The sequence below is a fragment of the Macrotis lagotis genome, chromosome 1 (assembly GCF_037893015.1).
Source record: "Macrotis lagotis isolate mMagLag1 chromosome 1, bilby.v1.9.chrom.fasta, whole genome shotgun sequence".
Classification (NCBI taxonomy): Eukaryota; Metazoa; Chordata; class Mammalia; order Peramelemorphia; family Peramelidae; genus Macrotis; species Macrotis lagotis.
Window position 1 is genome coordinate 347,342,355 of NC_133658.1, and position 24,414 is coordinate 347,366,768.

Here is a 24,414-nt window from a genome sequence, read left to right on the forward strand (position 1 = left end):
AGGAGGGAGTTCCTTTATCATCTCTTCTCCCTAATTAAGATTGGTTACTAAGACTGCTAAGTACTGCACTTAATGTTACTGTTTTTCATCCATATAATTGTAGTCATAGTATGTATTGTTCCCTGATTCCATTCCTTTCCTCTATTCATGAGGTCCTCTGCTCTTTGACCTGCTGCCCTGGTCATTTTTTCTTTCTTTTTTTTTTTAGTTTTTTTTTTTGCCTTGCAAAAATGGGGTTAAGTGGCTTGCTCAAGGCCACACAACTAGGTAATTACTAAGTGTTTGAGACTGGATTTGAACCCAGGTACTCCTGACTCCAGGGCAGGTGCTTTATCCACTGCGCCACCTAGCCACCCCCTGGTCATTTTTTTCAGTACATGTTCTCTTTAATACAGTTGGTTCATCATAATTCTTAGTCTTAGTCATGAATTTCTCACCCTTTGCTATTTTTTATATTTCTTTACTATGTACCCACCAGATTCTCCTTCCAAATAACTTATTACTGATTCACTCCAGTTGTTTTCATCTCTAAGGATGCTAAGGTGAGGGGTCTGATCCCTATGAGGGATAGTTAGTTACCTTTACTAAGTTAATAGGCTTAGTCTGCTGCATTCCTTACCCTTGCTGTTTAATCTATTCTTCTGGTGTCTGCACTTATTCATCAAGAGAAAGGAGAGAGAATGTGGATGGCTCAGTACAAACACATCTCTACTGGAGCAGCTCAAAGCAGGAACCCTACTGATGATTGATCTGAAGCATTATCTTGATGTATGAAGCACAATTAAGCTTCAAAAACCCCTTGTAAGAAAGTCCAGAGGAGAGCAAATAGTAAAGGGACTGAAGAATCGTGTCCTGTGAAGATAAATGGAAGGTATGGAGGTTGTTTTATTGGTTGAAGAGAAGACTTGGAATGGGGAGGGCACAATAGTAATGTCAATTAAGTATTATGTGAAAAATTAGTCTTGTTCTGTTTGACCCCAAAGATAGAACTAGGAGTCATGTGTAGAAATTAGAGAAAGACAGGGTTTCTTTCCATCAATGAACAAATATTAAGTGCCTTCTGTATTTCAGGACTGTGATGAGCTATGGGAAAATGCAAAAAGAGGCAAAAGAGAGTCTCTGTCCTCAAGGAAGCTACAATATTGTGAGTGAAGGGGATAAAATACAAACAAATTGGCAAAGCAAGCCTTCTCTATATAGAAAAAATAGGAAATAATAACAAAGGCACTGGGATTAAAAGGGATTAAGAAAGGCTTCTGTAGAAGATGGGATTTTAGTTGAGATGTGAAGGAAATCAAGGAGACTCGTAGTCAGAGAGGAGGAGGGAGAGGGTCCCAAGTATGGGGGACAGCCAGAGAGAATGCCTAGAGCCAAGAGATGGAGGATCTTATTCATGGAGGAGTCAGAAGGCCAGATTTATTGGATAGAAGAAAGTGTGTCAGTGAATAAAATGTAGGAATACTGGAAAGGGAGGGGGAGGGTAGATCATGAAAGACTTTAAATGCCAAACAGAGCATTTTGTATTTGTTCATGGAGGCAATAGGTAGCCACTGGAGTTTATAGAGTGAGGGACTCATTGGAGTGACATAGTAGGCTGACCTGTACTTTAAGTAAAGTAACTTTAGTGGCTGAATGGAGAATTGATTGGAATGGGGAGAGACTTGAAGCAGAAAGATCTATCAGCAGCTTTTACAATAATGCAATGAGAACCTGTATCAGAAAGGTGGCATTTCCATACAAGGAAGAATTTCCCAGCCATCATATTCATTTCAAACTGGATGAAAGTGCTCAGAAACAAGCAGGATAACCACTTGCTGGGGTTATAACAGGAATTCTTGCATAGGTAGGAAATTAGACTGGATGACCCTCTGAAATCCCCTCTAGCTCTAAATCATTCTTTCCATTTCCAGATGTAAAAACTGAGGTGCAGAGTTAGGATTTGATTTGCTTGCAGAACCAGCCCTCACTGTCAGCAAGTAAGAAAAGGAGAGAAAGCAAGATTCAGTTCTAAATGCTGACAAGTTTGGTATTCTTGGGCATTTATCTTTCATCTGACCTTATAAGAGAGTCTATTTGTGCTGGGATTTTAAATTGAGAATTTTTCTCTTTTAAAAAAAAATCCCTGTGCAGTTAATACAGTTCCATATTAATTTCTATTCACGCCAGTGGTTCTTGTATTTATTCTTCTCAGGGACCACTGAGTCGAAAGGGACAGAGTGAAAGTCATTTCGTTTTGTGGTTGGTTTTGTTTTGCTTTGGCAGAATGAGGTAGGGGACTGCGGGGGAGGGAGCAGCAGGTGCAGAAGCCTTGGTCTTAATAAATGCTTGCTGATTGATTGATCTGGAAGTCTAGTATATTTGGGATCCACAATGGCTTCTCCAAAATGCCCAGAGCCCCTCATATTTAGGCTCTCTAGCCCACATGTGGGTGAAAGCCTAGTACATTTGCAATCTGTAGACACTTTGCCTGAAGGACAGGACTGAACAACAAACTTCACATTGAATAATAGTGAACATAAAAGGGGCAGAGAGCAGTTAGCAGAATATGAAACAGTGTGGTGTCATGGTAAAAACCACTGGATTTGGAATCAGAGAATCTGGGTTTAAATCCTAGCCCGGCTGCCTACTATTTGTGGAGATAAATGTATATTTTTTTCACATTTAAAAAAAAAACCTTCACAAGTAAAAGATGAGGAGGGGAGGGCAGCTAGGTGGCACAGTGGATAGAGCACTGGCCCTAGTGTCAGGAAGATCGGAGCTCACATCCAGCCTCTGACACTTAATAATTACCTAGCTGTGTGACCTTGGGCAAGCCAATTAACCCCATTGTCTTGCCAAAAAAAATGATGCAGAAGGCATAGTTTGGCTCTAATTTGCCTGAAAAAGATCTGGGAATTTTAGTAGACCTCAAACTCAGTGTGGATATGGCCATCTGACTTGATAACTAGATCTTTGGAATTGCATACTTAAAGAAGTATGCTCTCTTCTGCCCAGGTCAAATCACAATTGGAGGACTATGTTCAGTTCTGGGTATGATAATTTAATAAAGACATGGACAATCTGGAGAATATCCAGAGGAGGGAAGCCAGGATGGAGAAAGGCCTTGAACTCATGCCCTATGAACATGAGTCAAAGGAACTGGGGATGCTAGTTTGCACTAGCAGGGACAAAGTGAGGATGGGGGACCTTTGATGTCTTAAAGGCTCATCACATGGAAGAGAGATCAGACATGTTCCATTTATTCTCAACTGAACAGAAGCAAAGGGTAAGAGGTTTATAGAGGCAAACCTTGGCAGGGTTGCTATTGGACACAAAATTGTTGGCCCAAAGGGAAATGGTCTAGAAGAAAGTGGGCTCCCCTTTATTGGAAGCTTTCAAGCAAAAATTGGATGATTACTTTTTTTTTTTAGTTTTTTGCAAGGCAATAGGGTTAAGTGGCTTGCCCAAGGCCACACAGCTAGGTAATTATTAAGTGTCTGAGGTCAGATTTGAACTCAGGTACTCCTGACTCCAGGGCCGGTGATCTATCCACTGTGCCATCTAGCTGCCCCAGATTACTTCTTGCATATGTTGCAGTAGACTTTTTTCCCAGGTCTAAACTGGATTAAATGAATAGTATCTCTCATCTCTGAAATTCTGTTATTTTATGTGTGACCTTAGGCAAGATCCTTCCCCACTCTGGGCTTCAGTTTCCTCATCTGTAGAGAAAGGGAATTGGACTAAATGATCTCTAGCTCTTTCTGGTTCTAAACTTTATGACTGATTTCCAGAAGTATAAATAGGGATGTATAAAAGGAAGCTACTTTTGAATCAGCCTGTTCTCCCAGTAATTATCACACTTTTGTACAGTGGTAGTGCCACTACAGCCAGGCCCATTCTGGGCTTTGGTTACTATTCCTTTGGTTACTATTCCTTTGGTATCTCTCATATATTCTAATCTATGACTTAGAACAACATTCTGCATATAATGGGTGATTGATAAATGTTTGCTGAAAAAATAATCTTCATATAGTTTTGTTCTATCAATTTGAACTTGGGGCAAGGTCAAGAGCTGATAATCTTCCTAGTTCAGAAAAATATCATCTCCTACTTTCCATACCCTATCCATACCATTGTATGGACTTTCCCTGCACCCTCTAATGCTCACAATTTTCTTCTCATTGTAGCTCTTAGACTTTATTCTTGATATTGTATTCCCTGCTTGGAATGTCCTTTTTCATTCCCTCATGTTCAAATCCTTCTGACTCTTCAAGGCCTAGTTAAAGTTCCAGGTCTTCTCTAGTGTTTTTCTTCAGTCTATGTTGACATCTCTGTGATGTTCTCATATTGCTTGTGACAGGTGTTAAAGATCCATCTCAAGATCTCTCTGAACTAAGTCATTCCCCTCTTCAATGTTATCATTGCTGAGATGAAGACGTAGGTAATGCATGTTAGACCAAGGTACTGGAGAAGCTCTTCTAGGATTTTTTTTTTTGGATTGGACATAATCACCAGTCAAACTTGGATTTGGAAGGGACTGAAGAGGTTATTAAATATAACCCTTACCTGAGCAAACCACATGTTCTCTATAACCTAACAATGTCTTCCAACCTTCAGTTGAACACTTTTAGTAAGAGGGAACTCAATACTGCATGAGACAGTCAATTTTATTTTTTAATGACTCTAGCTATTAAGACATTTTTCCTTGCATCTACAGAAATCTGCCTTTATGTAACTTCTACCCTCTGCTTCTAGTTCTGTCCTCTGGGACAAAGTAGAATGTCTACTCTAATCATGTATATAAAAATAAAGCAAACCAGGTTTTCAAATAAACCTTAGAATCTTTTGCATACTATAGCATTTATGAAAGATGTTGCTTCTAATTGGTAGAAAGAATACTGAGGTATACCTGAATCAGGACAGAAACTGGTACCAGAACTTTGAGAGAGGGACATGAAGCTCCAGAGACTATAGAAGGGAGACCTTGGAAAGACTTCTGAACTAGCAGACATGTAGCAGAAGGTAATTCCTCAACACATCCCTGATTTCCAGTTTGTCTCTCTAGGAACATTGAGGAGATAATTTCCCCTTGGATGAGATTGGGGTGGAGATCTTATCTCACTTATAACAGAAGAGTTCATTCACCCTTGTGTATTTAATGGTATATTCTAAACCACAAATTCCAGTCACAAATCTCCTATTTCTGTTTTCTGTTTTGCTTGGATATATAGGTTTATCTGCTATTCACTGTGAGGGTCTTTTATGCAACTAGCATTTGGTAGGAAGAGTCAAACTAGCAATTATTAGCTAAAACTTCTCTCCACATTAAGAGGAAGTGGTATATAAGAATGACTGTGTCAGTAAGGTTGACAGAGACCTCAGGGCTAGAAGACAGAATCAGAACCATCTAATTCCAGGTGATTCCCCATTTTCCTTAGAAATTTCTCAAGAGTTCTAGAAAGTATCTGAAGTTCTGAAGGGAAAGAAGAGATATCTGGGCTGTGGAGAGGTGTGAGACTGGGAAATGCTGGCCAACATCATTCTGGCTATACCAAAAACTACCAAAACTCTTCCCACAATGGAGCATGAGTTTTTCAGGGATGTTAATCATTTTCAGTGATTCCTCAGCAGATATGCTAAGATGAATACAGCAACCTTTAAGTTCAAGACTGAACTGTTTCCTCAGTTTGCCTGGGGAAAAGGTGAATAGGAATGTGAAGATTTAGAGAATAAGTATAAAAAGGTCTCATGTTAATTTTCATTTCCTTTTCTGTTCCCATTAAATTTTTACACTAATTCTATGCTGTTGTTTAAGTAGCTAGCTGGCTGTAAGGGTAGAATGCTGTACTTAGAGGCAGGGAGATCTGAATTCAAATAGTGCCTCTATGATTCTGGACAAGTCACTTAATCTCTCTCAGTCTCAGTTTCCTTCTCTGCAAAATAAACACCTCCTCCTTCTATTCCCCTTTTCCTCTCAAGCAGAAAAATGAACCCAAGCCTATGAATAGTTGGTACTAAACAGGGCAGAAAAACAAAATGCATTTCTTCACATTGTCCCTTTTCCATTTCCTGTAGCACTTATAGACATAAGAGAATCATAAATTTTGAGCTCAGTTCAAACCTACATCATTATGTTTGAAAGAGTCCTTAAAGACTTCTATGAGCTGATGCAAAGTGAAGTGGGCATAACCAAGAAAACATTGTACATGGTAACAGCAGTATTGTAACAATTATCAACTGTGAAAGCCTTAGCTACTCAAAATCAATACAATGATTCAAGACAATTCCAAAGGACTCAAGATGAGAAATGCTATCCATCTCTAGAGAGAGAGAGAGAGAGAGAACTGATCAACTCTGAGTGCAGATTGAAGCAAATTTTTTTCCACTTTATTTTGCTTGGCTTTTTTTGAAACATGGATAATATGAAAATATGTTTTGCATGACTTCCCATGCATAAGTGATACCATTGGTTGCTTTTTAATGAGTAGGGAAGAGACTGGAGGGAGAGAGAGAGAGAATTTGGAAATTAAAATTTTAAAAAATGAACATTAAAATAAATAAAAATAAAACACATGCATACATATACTTATATACCCAGGTAGGTATAAAAAAGAAGGTCCTTAGGATATCCACAGGGTAGCAAAACTTGGAAAGACTGAATATAGAATGCCAGAGCTAGATGGTACTTTAGAAATCAGGTATATGGATATAGTTAAATAGAAGTAGTTAAGTGATTTGACCAAGGTTACATAAGTTCATTGGATCATAGGGTTAAAGTTGAAAAGGATTTTAGAGATCATCTAGTCTGTTTCCCTCATTTTACATATGAGAAAAGTAAGGCTGAAAGAGACTAAATAACTTGCCCAAGGTCACACAGGTAGCAAGCTGATGTGTCAGTATACAACCCAAGTCCTCTGACTACAAAGCTGGTATTCTTTCCACTACACTGCTGCCTCCCACACCATTTAGCTCATTATCATATATTGTCTTGTTTTGCTTCCTAATTGCTTTGTATCATTAGTGAGATTGTAAGCAGGGACCATGTCTTTTCCTCTCTTGTATCTTCCACAGGGCCTAGGGCAGGACTGGGCACATAATTGTTGAACTCAATTAAAATCCCTTTGTCTGTGCATCAGCCCCTCTGAATTCCCAGGAGGATTTCTGGAGCACCAAGACAACTTAAGTACACATACTTGCTGCTTTTTGAACAGCTGTACCCAATATGGACAAGATCTGCTGTGATTCTTTCTTTTCTTAGGGAATATCCTCAGGAAATGGTACTTGATTGGTTTATGAGTCCACTTGACATCCCAGGTTATTTAGTTGGTTCTAGCATGGGATATGCATAAAAATTCTGTAAGAGACATTTCCAGTGATAAATATGACAAGAAAAAAGGAGGGCCATTCATGTGACTAGAATGAAAAACAATATAAATTTAGTCTAAAAACTAGAGCAGAGCTACTAAAGGAACAAGAAAAAAAGTCTCTGAGCAAATCCCCTATGGAGAACTTATGGAAAAATGTGAACCAGAAACATACAGAATTGGAGCAATAAGGAGAGACAGTGTGGCCTCAGAGAAAGACCACTGAAGCCAGAGTCAAAAAACCTGGCCTCATGTCCCAGACCTTATACCTCCTAGTTAGGTGACTCTGGGTAGGACACTTAATTTTCATAGATCTTGGTTTCCTCTTTGTATATTGTTACAATAATATTTGTACTATCTCACAGATCTGGTATGAGGGAAGTAGTCACAAAAGTATCAATGAAATTGCAACTCTTTCAAGATACTTTAAGTTAGTAGTGGTTGATTTCTGGACTGAGGAGGGACAAGCATGGAAAGGGAAAGTGTAGAACAGCAGAAAACTTTGCCATCCTAAGAATGGTGTGCTGGGCCCTATCCACTCCCCAAGAACCCTGGAAGCTATAGATAGTGATGTCTTTGAATGCCATGAAAATCAAAGAAGCATACCCTCTAGAGTTAGAAGGGACATTAGAAGTCATCTAATTTCATCATTGTTATTTTGTGGGTGGTTTAGCTGAACGCCGGGGGGGGGGTAAGTTTTGGACCGGAGTCTTCTAATTACAAAGCTAAATCCCTTTCCACTATATTATAGCTGCCCAAAACCCCATGTTTAAAAATAAAATTTTAAACAGATATATTTAAAATATTAGTAGGGAAAAGCTTTAGTCCCTTTTCAGAAAACTCCCTGGAAGAATCTCCTCTGGTTTTATTTCTCTCTCTTTTTTTAATTCTAAACTTAAATGCCAAATAAGAAGAGTATTTTCATATCATATACACTGCAAAACACACACAAAAAAGGATTCTAGGTGAAACTATGACTCTCCATTTAATAAATGCCACATTTACTTTCAAAACTTTCCTGTTTTTTTTTCTGTACTTCCTTCCGAACTTCTGTTTTCTTCTGTGAATTTTTGGAAATGTTTCAATGGCCCTCTTTTTTTTCATAGCCTCATTTCTAAACCTTTCTCTTCTCATCAAAGTTCCATCCCCAGCAATTAAAAATCCTTGTGACTTTTAAGCAGAATCAAGTAAAGTGAATCCCCAAAGTGGTAATGCCCAAAAATGTGTGTTTCCCTTTGTACCCTGAATCCATCATCTCTCTGACAGAAGATGGGTAGGTTCTACTTCATAGAAACATGGTTGGTGATTGAAATGACTAGAGTTCTTAAAGCTTTCCAAGTTCTTTGTCTTTACAATAATTATTGTTATTGTATAAATCCTCTCAGTTCTGCTCTCTTCATTCTACCTGAAATAATTTCATGTTACTTCTTACCAGGCAATAACATTCTGTTATATTCATATACTATAATTGGTACAGTTATTTCCTAATCGTATTCGCTTAGTTTCTTTTCTTTTCTTTTCTTTTCTTTTCCCTTTTAATCTCTCCTCAGTATCATGAAATTTATTTTTCTTTGAACTGTTTCCTCCCCTAGAATTATTCTCTATTACTCGCAACCCAAACCCTAACCCTGCTTGTTTCCCTTCTGTTAGAATCACTTCTACCCCAAATTGTATGTATGCACATGTTGACACTTCCTTTGTTTCAGATAAGTGAAGATCTTATGATGCTAAATTCCTTCTTCCCTCTCTTCATGTTCTTTCTTATCCACCCCAATTATTAGAATTAAATAGTTGTACCTTCTTTCCAAACTAGTGTATTTGGGTAGAGCCAAGATAGAAGAGTAAAGTCAGAGAGCTTTCAAATTCTCCTCCAAAACAAAAATCATGCCTCAGATTGATTTCTGGAGTGACAGAACCAAGAAAAGATCAGGAAAAAAATTTCCCAGCCCAGGACAACTTAGGAAGTTAGTAGGAAACATCTCAGCAGAGTGGTGGCTGGCCTTAGAGCCCAGTGCATACTGAAAAGCAAAGGTGAAGGCAGGGTGCCAACAGCAGATTTTGGTAGCAGCTTCAGCAGCAACCCATAGACAACAAAGGAATTGGTCAAAAGTAGATTACAGGGGACCCTTTGCTGGCACTGAGGCAGAACCCTGTTGTAATGTCCATACAGAGTTCCAAGTCATAAATAGTCCAAGGGTGAAGAAGAGCACTAGCTTACTAGTACTTGGCCACAGGGTAGCGGGAACCTTCCTGGTCACAATCCAAGATGAAGAAGAGTGTTTATTGTTGCTCATAGACCAGAGCACAGGCCAGGAGAGTAGCAACCATACCACTCATTAGATCATATCACTTGGAAGAGTCAAAAACCTATAAACCCCCCAAATAGGTAGCATGAAAAACCTGAAATTTGGAGCAGCAGCCCCTCCACTCCAGGATTAGAGTCTAACTCTAACATAGAAGTCAAGAAATAGGCTGGAAAAATAAAACTACAGCAAAAGTATCCAATCTTAGGTAGTATTATGCTGACAGGAAATCAAGACAAAACACAGAAAAAAACCAACAAAGTCAATAGCTATATGCAAAGCCTCAAAGAAAAATCTGAAGTGGCTACCAATCCAAAAAAATTCCTAGAAGAGCTTCACAAGGATTTAAAAAATTAAATAAGAGAGATAAAGGAAAAATTTGGAAGACAAATGTGAGTGATATGAAAAATTGTGGAAAGAAGCTGATAGCTTGATAAAGGAGATGTGTGGGTGTGTGCACAGACACACAAACACACACACACCCCAAAGAAAATAACACATTAAAAACCAGAATTGGTCATATGGTAAAAAGAGGCACAAAAATACGCTGAAAAGAAGAACTCCTTAAAAAAGTAGAATTGGTCAAATATAAAAGGAGATACAAAAGTGCACTGAAGAAAATTTTACCTTAAAAATTAAACTACTGTATTCCTTAGACACTCCCTTCTATTTACCTAGTTAAAACTCTCAAAAAAGAATATATACCACATGTTCTTTGTTTTTTCCTATTTTAAACCCTTCCAAAGAGATATTTCATTCCTCTCCCACTATTAGAATCTTAGATCTACATAATCATACTGTTCCTTATAATTGCCCAAATAAACACCTCTCTAGTTTTCTCTGGACTCTTGAGTTTGTATTTCGAAGATCTTACTCTTGTCTTTTTATCAAAAATGCTTGACTGTTCTCTATTCCAATAAAGATTTTTTTTGTTTTCCTTATGGGATTATATATAGATTTGTAATATTGTTCAAATACTATATTTTTTGCCTTTTTGAATATTGTATTCCAAAAATCTCCTCTTGATTATAAGTAAAAACTTGCAGGTTTTGTGGAGTCCTGACTGTGATCCATTAAGTACTTGAACTTGCTTGCAGTATTGTTTCTTTGACATGAGAGCTCTGGATTTTGGCTATTCTCATTTCAGCTTTTTTTTCCTTTTAGAGTGTCTTTCAGGAGGTGATAGGTTGATTTTTTCTACACTTGATTCTCTGGTTCTAAGAAGTTTTTGCTTATGATTTAGTCAAATATATTATAGAGGGTTTTTAAAAGTAATTTTTTAAAAGAAAATTCAATGGTTTTGATTTGCTTTCCAGATCAATTGTTTCTGATATAACTTTTTTTGTTGCTTTTTGCAAGGCAATGGCATTAAGTGACTTACCCAAGGTCACACAGCTAGGTAATTTTAAGTGTTTGAGGTTGGATTTGAACTCAGGTTCTCCTGACTCCAAAGCCAGTACTCTACTATGCCACCTAGCTGCCCCTGTTTTTGATATATCTTACAATTTCTTACTTTTTTCACTCTTTTCATTTTGTTCTAATATTTCTTTTTTTATGTTTTTGCAAGGCAAATAGGGTTAAGTGGCTTGACCAAGGCCACATAGCTAGGTAATTATTAAGTGTCTGAGACCAGTTTTGAACCCAAGGTAACTCCTGACTCCAGGGACGGTGCTTTTTCCACTGGGCCACCTAGCTGCCCCATGTTTTAATATTTCTTAGCAAGCATGGAATAATTGATTTCTATTTGGTCAATTCTAGTTTTTAGGTAGTATATTACTTGCATAAAGTCTACTTTATTTTTTAATCCATTTATTCTCCTTCCAGCTTTTCCTTCTGGATCTTTTATTGCTGTAATCTCTTGTTTTACTTCTTCTAGGCATTAATGTAGTTAGTATTTATAGGTAAAAATCCATTTTCCTTTGGGTCTTTACTTGCAATTGTTATAGAAATCCATTCTCCTTTTGGGTAGTTACTAGTTCTACAAACATTTTTAATGCTTCCTTATATTTTTCAGTTTGGTTTTACTCTTCTCCCTAGTCATATTTTCTGCAGTGGAGCTTTGTACCAAGGCCAAGATATACCTTCTACTTCACTTTTGCCTAAGGTGGTCAGTCCTACTGGTCTCAGTCTGGTTTACCTGGGTTCCTGTCTTCCTGACCACTCAAAGTTAGACCTTCTTCAATCTTTGAGGTTCAGGGTTTAAATTTTTCAATACTCTTTCCAATATCTCAAGGCAGAAAGTTAGGGACCTGAGAGCCTAGAGAACCAAGCAATAGTAGGCATCAGTATTTTCTACCTCTTTCAAGGTGCCTATGCTTGGGTTTTCTGACCATACTGGGACTTTCTCTGTGAAGCCCACAGCTTTTGTTGTTCTTTGAGATAGTATCTTACAGTCTACACATCTCTGGCCCTGCTCTGGTCATGCTGGGAAACCGCAGGTTTGTTTGCCTGTTTCCATTAACTTCACTGATGTCTCCCATTTATACTGCGCGCGCGCGCGTGTGTGTGTGTGTGTGTACAGTGTATGTGTATTTTGTGTGTGTATAGTGTATGTGCACACATGTACACAGTTCTGCAGTTAAGGAAGTCACTCACTATAGCTTCTTATTGGATTTATTGATCATATTATGTCTGGTACAATTTTTGAGTGTTTTTTTCAAGAAGGTAAATGGAATCTGACTGGTGTAGGAATTAAAAGAAGCAGAGGTTGTGGTTATATATTAAATCCTTTCTATGTTAATAAACCATTAATCACATGGAGCATATATAAATGAGAACAATAAGTTTATCCTTGGACCAGTACTACCGAAAAAGGTATCACAATTGTCTTTGAGGCAGTTACTTTAAATAAAGGGAGAATGCCTAGGAACAAGCCCATCTCTAGGGTACCTTACAGAATCAACTCCATTTCAGATGAGCATGTCATAGGTATGGTGGCACCCAAACTCACTCACTGTCTGCCCTCTTCTAGATCAGGTGAGCAGCAGGGACAGGCCAACAAGAGAATTCCAAAACTCCAGTCCAAAGAGCAGCTCTAGACCTTGGTTCCATTCACCAAAGCCACCTCCATATCTCCTGCCTCTTCTCATTCCAGGGTTTGATTTTTAATTCCGTTTCGCTTGTCTGACTTTGCCTTCATTATCCCCTGGTTGCAGTAGAGGGGTTAGTTAAAGTGTCTGGAGCGATATCATTTACAGCCTATGGTTGCTAAGCAACAGGCCCAGGTGAGCTCTTGAACTTTATCATCAGTGCTGAAATTTACCAAGGAAGAGGGATCAGGGTTGGAACCAAAATATTCGGGCACCCAGGGCAAGAAGCCAAAACAGCAGTCCCTACTATTTAGCAGTGACCCCAATAATTTGTTCAGTTAAATATTGGGGTAATCTTGGAACCAAATTAGGAAGTAGGTAATCCCTCCCTCCAAGGTACTCTCCAAGGCCCACATGCAAGTATCAATGTCCAAGACTTTCTCCTTTCTTCTTATCAAAACTTTGTTCTCAGGAAAGGATGTGATAAATTTATTCAGACGAGGGACTAGCTCAATGACTGATAACAGTTTAAAGTTCTACCCCTCCCAAAGGAATCTGCATTTTAGCAGGATAAGATCTTAAACCAAAATAATAAGAAATGAAATTTCAACTAAGTAGAGGAAGCATATTTTGGGACAGAGACTTTCTTAGACCCTTGAAATTATATCCACAAATTAGACTTCCTCAGGCATTGCTCATACTTAACCTGCTATATATTTGATCCCCTAATTCTCAAAGTTCCCTGGAAAGGGATATTACATGGAGTTAATAGCATGATATACTGACCAGAAGAACTAACATGATCTAAGAGAGGAATAATGTTTAGAAAGGAGGAGGTTATAATCAATGTATTCTACCCCCATTCAAAGCTTGTTTGGAGAATTGTTTTCAATTCTAGATTTAAGAGAATGGTTAAAAAAACGATTGCAAACCTATGCCTTGAGACAATCAGTTTAAGAAATTGATACTGTTTAGCCTGAACAAGAGAAGACTTCTTGGAAGACAGGCTAGGTATCTTCAACTATCTGAAGGATTGCCATTTGGAAGAGGGTCAAAACTGCTTCTTGGGGGCTCAAGAGGGCAGAACATGGAGAACTGCATAAAAGATAACAAAGCACAGTTTAGCTTGAAACAAGAGAAAAATGTGGAATGCCTGAGGAGTTCATAGAATCTCTGATCCTGGAGATCTTCAAGCAGTGTCTAGCTACCTCCTGTCAGGAATGTGGAGAGAGGATTCCTATTCAGTTATGAATTTCATTAGATGCCATCAGATATCCCTTCCAACTCTCAGATCCTGTGATTCTGCCATATCCCCAGTGGCAGAGCATAGTATAGTTCAGCAATCCATTTTCCAGACACTCCCAACCAGAGTAATCTATCCTCTCAGTTCTCAATTTCTCACTAACCAAACCATGGGGGAAGCTAGATCCTTCAGGACAGGAGCTTTGGGACCATCTAGATGATCACTGTCAAATCCCTGAGTTGACATTGAGGAGTCTTTCATTCCAGCTCCTAGTTCAATCCTAGAGACAAAATAGATAGCCAACTGTCTTTTTCTGAAAATCTCCAGGAGCCAGAGATGCCACCCTCTTCCATTTTTCCTTCAAGTTCAAATGGAAAAAGGGGGAAGAGGAAAAATGTTCAAATTAAAATAGGAGAAGATTTTCATTGGACATGAATAACAGTCAGAGTTTAGATCTATGTTTCTCAGAATATGAAGAATTTTGAAATCTATAAGTACAGTTGTTACCAGCTCCACTTCACAGATGGGGAAACCAAGTCAGAGCAGTTCAGTAATTTGCTCAAGGCAACCCAATTAAAACCAAGGAATGAGAAATAATGTGATGTAATAATAACAAATTTATATATGAGACTTAAACAATTATCCCAGAATCAGTCAATAATAAGCTTTCCTTAAGCACCTACTTTGTATTACATACTAGACAAAACGAGAGGCAAAGAACAGTCATAGAATCTCCATTTTGAATGGGTCCCATGTGGTCCAAGCTATACCTGAACAGGAATCTCCTCCAAAATACCCTAAACAAGCAATCAGGAGATTGCCTGAAGATCTCCAATGGCGTGAGAAGTCACTACTTTCTGAGTTAGCCCATTTTACTTTTGGACAACTCAGATGATAGGAAGTTTTTCATTACAAAGAGCTGAAGTCTGTCCCATAACAATTTCCACTCAATTATCCCCTCTTGTCCTAGGATTATAATTTTTATCCCCATTTCTCAGGTGAAAAAAGTGGTTCAAAATTATGTGTCTCGTCACATAGCTAATAGGCAGTTAGTCTGTGAATCAAAACCAGGCTCCTATCTCTAGGATTCAATTCCACTATACCATGCGGCCTTAACAAATGGAGAGGGGAGACTCAGGGAAATGATTCTGGAACATGGTATGATACAATTTCAACCAGATGGCTTCTCCCCTTCAGAGGGAAATGAGAGTAGGCACCTTATCCAGATTTGTAGCCTCCTTAATGCAAAGTATAAGGCTCAACACTAAGCAGATTTAATAAATGTTGAATGAATGGATGAATATTTGGCACAGTCAGCTCAAAAATGAGGCAAAGGCCATGGGTTAGATGGATCCTTATGGGAGGCAATTAATTTCATTCTAGAAACCACAGCCCACATATTGGACCCCAGCCTGCTGGGTCACAAATACACATGCAGGAGAGTAGGGATGGCTCAGTACTACCTATCCCCACTGCTAGAAACACGGCTCAAAGTTCATGCTGGGTGTCAGGAATATCCTAACCTTCCACAAGAATGGCCTATTGCTAATGACAAGAGATCTGTCACAATGCAAAACTGAGTCTGAGTTATTAGCAGGTGGAGCTTTCATTTGAACTGATCTCTTTTCAAGGGACTAATTATAGATTTATTAATATTTATAGGCCTCATGCTACTGTTTGATAGCTCAGGTTTGAGGGCATTAAAGAGGGCATTAAACCTTATCTCCCAACGTCCAGGATTTGGGTATTTGAAGGCAACTCTAATTGGGTGACCGGTAATCAAGATAGAGCTGAAAAATGACAATGGCCCGGGTGTTGCAATACATTTAAATACTATTCAATGACTTAATGAGTATCTTTAGAATTAATAATCTTACTAGGCCAGATTTCCTGCCTTAATGGAAGGAAATCGTATTAAATACTTTAGTAAGAGCAATCACCTTTCTGATAAGGCAAATGGGTTTTCCTGGGCTGTATTGTTTTCTTCTTCAAAAGATTTCAAACAACACTGAGTTTCCAGCATCAACACTACTGTCATCCAGTAGAATGTAAGGACCTGAGCTAGATACCACCCAGAAAGACTGACATAGACCCCTAGAGCCTCTGACTATTGTGATCAAGGGTCTTGAGTTCAAGTTTCAATTTTACCACTTTGTGACCATAAAGAAATCAATCAATTTGATCAATCAGTTCTTAATCAATAAACACTTTTAAGGGCCTAGTATATTCCAGATACTGTGCTAAGTTCTGGGGGTTCAAAAGGAGGTAAAAGAGTCACTGTGCTCAAGGAGGGGCAACTAGGGGGTTCAATAGATAAAGTACATGGCCTAGAATAAGGAAGATTCATCATCCTAAATTCAAATCTAGTCTCAGACACTGTTTGACCCTAGTTAAGTCATTTCACTCTGTTTGCCTCAGTTTCCTCATCTGTAAAATGAGCTGGAGAAGGAAATGGCAAACCACTCTAGTATCTTCGACAAAAATATCCCAAATGGGGTCACAGAGTTGGACATAATTGAAAACAATTCATTTAATACATACACACACACACACACACACACACACACACACACCCCAAGTAATATATAAAGCAAGGATAATTTGGAGGGGGAAAGGGATGTATATCTATTGTACCTAGCACATTGTTCTGTTTGTTAAATTTTTTTTGACAGCAATTGAGATTTCCAGTGTAGATAGTTCCTGGTGAGAAATGTCCTTGACCAATGTAGATTCCCTCTTCTGTCTTAAAAAGGTGCTTTGGGGCAGCAGGAGAGTAAGTTGCCTAAAATATTTCAAAGGTAGGATTGAGCCAGGGTCATTCTGTCTCTACGACAAACCCTCTATCTACTTACTTCAAACCCCAGTAAAAATCCCATCTTCTACAGGGATTTCAATCCTTTTTAATTCTATTATCCTCCCTTTGTTGATTATTTTCTATTTATCTTGTACATAACTTGTTTGTACATATTTTTTTGCATGTTGTCATTCCTCTATTAGACTGTGGGGGGCCTGTCTTTTACCTTTCATTGTATCCTCAGAACTTAGCATAGTACCTGGTACATAGTAGGCAGTTAATAAATGCTTCTTGACTCTTGGCCTGATTAACAAACATCTATCTGATTTTTAAAGAAGTGCTCAGTAAGTGTACAATACTACAACTATTTTGAAATGGTGGTAGTACCTAGTACCTCTAAAATTGTAAAATATGATCTTATGAAATCTGGTCTCTGTCCCCTAGGAGCATATATGTACTCTAAAAAATTATGCCATCCATTTGTTCAGAGCTCTTAATTTTCCCAAAGGGTTTTCACATGTTACCTCATCTTTTCCTCCCAACATCCTGCTGTTTACCTGGAAGGAAAACTGGCTACAGTCTGGTGGAGCACAGAGGATGATCTGGAGGGGAGATTGTAGCTTCAGGGAAAGTTTCAGAGGGGGCTCAATGACATTTCATTGTCTCCCAGAGGGAAAGTGTAAGGAATGAAGAGAAGAGGTGTGATATATAAACCCTGGACTAGACATCAAAACATTGGAATTCTTTTAAAAATGTTTCTAGCTCATGTTTGTATATCACTTTTTCTCATTCTTTTTCTTTGTTTTATTGATTTATTGTTTACTGATATCTCCTGGAGTGATCAACTTCCTGTTTTTTCTTTTTGGTTTTTGCAAGGCGATGGGGCTAAGTGACTTGTCTAAGGTCACACAGTTAGGTAATTATTAAGTGTCTGAGGCTAGATTTGAACTCAAATCCTCCTGACTCCAGGGTCAGTGCTCTTTCCACTGCGCCACCTAGTTGCCCCTGTATATTACTTTCATTACCTTTCATTACCTTCCTCCCTTCCCCATCAAGTCATCCCTTGTAATATAAAATTTAAAACTAAAAAGGGATGGGGAAGCATTTTAATAAAACATACAAGAACATCAAATTTGACTGACAAGACATGATATTCCATACATATTAAGATTAAAGTGTCATCCCTATCTTTGCCAATAACTTTCTAAGTAATAGAAAAGGGGGTAATCTAGATGATCCCATAGTGTTCTGATGACTTTGTCCCTACGACTCTACAAAAATGAATGTCACCAAAGTTAGTTGGCCTTATTACTAGACCCAGTTTTTTCCCATCCTCATTTTCTTTGACCTCTGCTTCCATCATCTTGATAACTTCTATTTCCTTGTTCAGTCATTTTTCAGTCCTGTCTGACTCTTCATGAACCCATTTGGGGTTTTATTGGCAAAGATAGTGAAGTGATTTGCATTTTCTTCTCCAACTCCTTTTACAGAAGAAAAACTGAGGCAAATAAGGTTAAGTGACTTGCCCAAGATCACACAGCTATTAAGTGTCAGGTCACATTTGAACTCAGGAAGATGAGTCTTCTTAACACCAGGCCAGGAGCATTATCCACTGTGCCTTTTCTAGGCACTGTACCTAACTGCCCTTTTCCTTCCCTACCTCTGCTGCTGAAAAGTAGCTCCTCTTTCTATTCCCCAAACTTAAAACTGGGTATTCTCCATGGTTTTTTCTTAGCCCTCTTCTCTTTTTTTTCACTATACTTTCTCCCTTAATGACCTCATCCACTCTCATGACTTCAAGAGCAACTTCAGTGAAGGTGACTTTCAAATCTATAATTTACTCCTAACTCTCCTCAGAGTTGTAGACCAGTATTTGACTCCCTCTTTTGAAATATCTTTTAACTGAGTGTCCAAAGAGGACATCTAACTCAACATATTCAAAACTGAATTCCTCATTCCCACCTTTTCCCTAGTTTGTCCTCTTTCAAATGTTTAGGTTTATATTAATGAGGGCAGCTAGATGGCACAGTGGATAGAGCACTGGCTGAGGAGTCAGGAGGACCTGAGTTCAAATCCAGCCTCAGACAAGTAATAATTACCTAGCTGTGTGACCTTGGGCAAGTCACTTAACCCCATTGCTTTGTAAAAATGAAAAAAAGAAAAAGATTTCTATTAATGGCACCACCATTCTTCAGAAGATACAGACTCATTATCTTAGAGACATCTTTACATTTTCTGTCTCTTATTCTTCACATGTGGTCATTTTTAAATTCTTTCATTTCTAAATCAGGATTCTCTCATATCTCCTTCTTCATTCCTATTGCCACTTCTTTAGTTCGGACCCTCCATGCCCTCTTCCTATTAGCCTCCCAGTTGGTCTTCTTTCCTTGAATCTATGTTCTCTTTAAACTCTTCTACACTGTTGCTTATGGTGCTTCTTTACCCAAAAGTTTTCAGTAGCACTCAGTTACTTCCAAAATCAAATGTAAACTCTTGGTCTTAGTATTCCTTCCACATTCTGGCTCCAGACAACCTCCTCAGCCTTATCTCATGTTATTCTTTTTTACATATTCTTATTGTTTGTTCTTTGTCCTTGAAGAAGACCATGACTTTGGGGGGGGGGGGGTCATGCCATGACATGCAAGTGACTTAGACTAAAGTGAGGGGGTGTTGTGCAAAGTCATTATCCTTACTTTCTCCTCCAGAGCCATCTGGGTCCAGTGGCCAGATATGGATCAGGATGACTAGAGATGGCCTTGGATGCAGTGTGAGACTTTGGCCTTTTTAAAATAAGTTTAACTGAGGCAATATCCATTCCATGATTAAGGCAGAAATGAAGCAAAGAATGGCCTCTTGCATAATCAGAAACAAACAAACAACAAACCAAAAACTTAATCTGGGAGGGGAGGACCAGCAGGGTTTATGGCAAAAATACAAACAATTGCTAGTGCCCAGTTCCAGTTACTGGATCATAAAACTGAGGCCCAGAAAAGGGCAATGACATGGCCAAAATCATCCAGCTAGTGACAGGGTGGGGACTCCAACTGGTATTCTGATCTCAGTCCAAGATGCTCCTTCACAGTGAGCTGGATATAATAGGTATTCAATGAATATTTACTGGTTTGAATTGAATATTCCTCCTATCTCTAACTTCTATGACCTGGAAACATCTCCATGGGAACCTCATCATAAAGAACTATTATGTATCTGCCTGGGCCTGGGGAGATTCTAGGTCCCTCATAGAGCAGCAAATAGCGACATCAGTCAATTGAGCTGGACCTCCCCACTGGCAGGCCATCAGTTGGACAGTTGATTACGTTCTGCCGACAGGCGAAGCAGCATCTCTCGCTATCTCCGATGAGAACATTTGGCAGCCCGCTCTCCGGCTGTCTCCCCGTCAGACTGTACACACCATCTGAAATTAGACTGATGATGTTGTCTCCAGACAGGCAGGTGGGCAGCAGAGACAGGCAGCTATTAAAATGAACACCTAGTGCTTGTGGGTATACTAGATATGAACTCTAAATCACGCTGGTACCTCTAATGGGCATTCTGAGTTTCCTTGAGACATATGTATACATCAATATATTTACACATACATGAATGTATATGCACATTTTCAGTAACACACATCTAATGGGTGTGTGTGTGTGTGTGTGTGTGTGTGTATTAGGTTTTTGCAAGGCAAACAGAGTTAAGTGGCTTGCCCAAGGCCACACAGCTAGGTAATTATTAAGTGTCTGAGACCGGATTTGAACCTAGGTACTCCTGACTCCAGGGCCAGTGCTTTATCCACTACGCCACCTAGCCACCTCAAATGCATATATTTCAAGAGGCAACTTGGTGTAGTAGGAGGAATATATGATGAAAGAAGGTACATGATTCCTGGGCTTTAAGAACAGATATACCCCAAATTCCTAGTAGGAAAAGGAAGGGGAAGGTAAAGAATATTTGTTAAGCACCTATTATGTATTAGGCAATATCTGAAGCAGTACTCATTTTCTCATTTAATCCTCACAGAATTCCTGGAACATAGAGGCTATTGTTATTCTCATTTTACAGTTGGGGAAACTGAGGCAGACAATAGTTAAATGACTTGCCTAGGATCACACAGCTAATAGGTATCTAAGATTGGATTTGAATTAAGGGTTGAACTAGTAAATGCCTACATTGTGAAAAGTCTGCTGCTGGATGCTAGGAAGACAAAGATAAATGTGATATAGATCTTGTCCTCATGGAATTTCCAGTCTAATGGAGGGAAAGACAGAGATACAAATAAGTGTGCCAGGAGGGAGAGGAAGATAGATACAGTACAAGAGAAAGGTATAGACAAAATGATATAAGAAATTTTAGGAAGGATAGATAAATTTGACCCTGAGGAGATATGTAAGATTTAATTTGATCTCCAAGGTCTTCTTAACTCTGAGATCATAGATGGTGTGAGACTACCATGAATTCACCAGATGCCCTTAAGTCACTCTCTCCTCAACTGTAAATTAAAGGGTTAGAAGAGATGAGGTCCCTATAATAACAAACATTATATGAGTTTATGAATCTAAAATTCCGTCAAAATCATTAAGTGATTCTGCCTCTTTCTCCCCTTGCTGTCTTGAGACATTCACCTGTTTCCCAGGGCCCCAATGTGTTCTCCTTGGCACAATCCTGATGTGGTGGCAGAATGGAGGAAGGCCTCAGCCTGAACATCCCAGTTTTTTCCTGTAGTAAAGCCCAAGTAAAGTATAACTGCCTGCATCCCTCCCCAATCCTGCCCCACCACTCCTCACAAGGTAGCTTCAGCTGTATCCAGAGGTAGTATGGTCTGCTAGTAGAAAGAATGCTGAACCAGGAGTCAGGAGACCCAGGTCCAAATTACAGTCCTACTGTTCATTAACTGTGCCACATCAGTTTCCTCATCTGAAAACTAGGGATAATACTAACAATTGTTCCATGTGCCTCACAGGATTGTGGCGAGGAAAATGCTTTTATAACCTTAAATGATAGGGAAATTAGAATTATTGTGTCAGGGAGAGAATACAGTAATAGCATTTATGATGGTTTTGTTGTTCTTAGTCCTGTTCTCATTGGATTGTTCACTAATAATACATCACCATCAAGTCCAAACCAGATAATATAGGAATGGAATAGAATAGGATTTGAAAGGACCTTTAAAACTATTGTATCAAACCCTCATTTTATAGATGAAGAAACTGAGGTCCAGGAAGTGACTTGCCAAAGATTATAAAAGGAATCAGTAACAGAACCTGGATTTGAATTCAGATTTTCTCTTTTCACCTATACCCAGAAATCAAAAAAGATTTAACATAAATAACAGATCTCCAATAGCTGTTGGCGATCATCCTTGCCCTTCATTTTCCAGATAAAGAGATTGAGCTTCATCCAAGTTAAATCCCTTGCCAGGGTTACATTCTTGGAATTAGAGCAAGCAAGGGAAAGCTGGGACAAATGCTAACTCCAAGGATGTGACCTTACAGAGTTCTTTGCATCGTACCACACTAACACAATGAGAAAGAGCAGAAGGTTCAGAAGAGATAGCTCTGACTGAGCAAAAGGAAAAGAGATCATGGATGCCTTCTTTTTTTTGTTTGTTTTTTTTTTGATGGCTTCTTTCATGAGGCTGGTGGTACACAGAATAGGAAGACTCATCTTCCTGAATTCAAATTCAGCCTCAGACACATCTGGGTGACCATGGGCCAGTCACTTGACTCTTTTTGCCTCAGTTTCCTCATCTGTAAAAGGAACTGGAGAAGGAAATCAAAAACCACTCCAGTATATTTGCCCCCCCAAAAACCCAAATCAAGATTCCAAGAGTGAGACACGACTGAAAACCAAAAAAGGCAATATTCATGCCTTCTCTCCTATTCCCTTCCTATAAGAGGATTCACATTTATTTTCTCTCCCTTCATTTGTTTGTAAATCTTGAAGAAAAATAACCCCTGTTTCACTGAGCAGACTTGCTGGGTTGACATGTGTTCATATCAAAGTTGTGGGTCTGCCAAACTGGTCTGAGGTCCACTGCAGTATTCTCAAAGTAATCTTTCTTGAGCACAGATCTGATTGTGTGAGTCTCCCCAGGGGCTTGCCTCTAGGACAAAATATGAATGCATCTGTTTGACTTCCAAAGCCCTACACAACCTGGACACAGTCTAACCTTTCCATTCTCTCTGGTCATTACTCTCCTTCATGTGCTCTGTGATTCAGCAAAGCTGTTCCTTCTACTTTGAGATGCCCTTCTTCCCCATCTTCACCTGTTTAATTCATACTTTCCCTTTAAAACCCAATTCAAATGGTAGTTCTGGCTAATAATGAATTAGCACATTATTTTGTACCTCTTACACATTTTTATCTGGTTATCATATGTTTCATACTGTTATCTCTCAGCATTGATGTTTTAATCTCCCTAACTGTAATCCCTGTGAGGCCAGGGGCCAATTCATATCTGGGGCAAAGTTAACATGTATACTATTTATCAGGTACTATGTCAAACACTTTATAAATATATCTCATATGAACCTCAAAAGAACCCACTACCTCAGGAGGATTGGGACATTATTGCAATACTGATGGAGTTATGAAATGACCCCATCAATCTGGAGAACAATCTAGAACTATGCCCAAAGAGCAATAAAATTGATCATACCCTTTGATTCAGCAACTCCAATACTAGACTATATCCAGAAGAAATCATAAAAAATGGGAAAAGTTCCACATGTTCCTAAATATTTGTAACAGCTCTTTTTGTGATGGCAAAGAATTGAATATTGTGGGGATGCCCATTAATTGGGGAATGACTAAACAAGTTATGTTATATGAATGTTATGGAATACTATTGTTCTATAAGAAACCATGAATGGTCAGACTCTAGAGAAGCCTGGAACAAATTATAGAACAGATGCTGAGCAAAGAGAGCAGAACCAAGAGAACACTGGACACATTAACAACATTGTGAGATGATCACCCTTGATGGACACAACTCCTCTCAGTGATTCAGAGAGCTAGGATAACCTTGGGAGACCTGTTATGGATAATGTTATCCATAGTCAGAGGAAAAACAAACAAACAAAAAGAAAAACATGTAGAATATGAATGAACAACATGCTCACTTTTTAAAAATTTCTCTTATGTTTTTTCCTATCTCATGATTTTCTTTCTTTTCCTTTAATCCTAATTCCTCATATAGAGGACTTACTAAACTGTAAACATGTTAAACACAAATGTATATATACAAGGTTCACTAGACTATTCTCCATTGAGGAGAGAGGGATGGGAAGGGAGGGTAGAAGGAAATTATATAACATAAATATGCATATGCATGTGGATGAATGTTGAAAACCTTTCATAACATGGAATTGGAAAAATAAAATATCCATTGTGAAAAAATTAATCAATAAAAATTTTAAAATTTTAATTTTAATTTTAAAAAAGTGTCTGTTTCCCAAGAAATATTCCCATTTTACATTTGAGGAAGACAGGGATTAGGCAACTTGCACAAGGTCACACAGTGACCCAGTAAATAAGTGAGATTCGATTTCTTCCTGTCTGCAAGCCTACAGCTATATCTACTGAGCCTCTATGAAATAAGTACTTATTAAATGTTTCTCAATATGAGTTGGTTGATGGGAGTTTATTTGATATGTTGCCATGATAGGTAGTGAATTGCCCATTACTTGAGAACTTCCAAGAT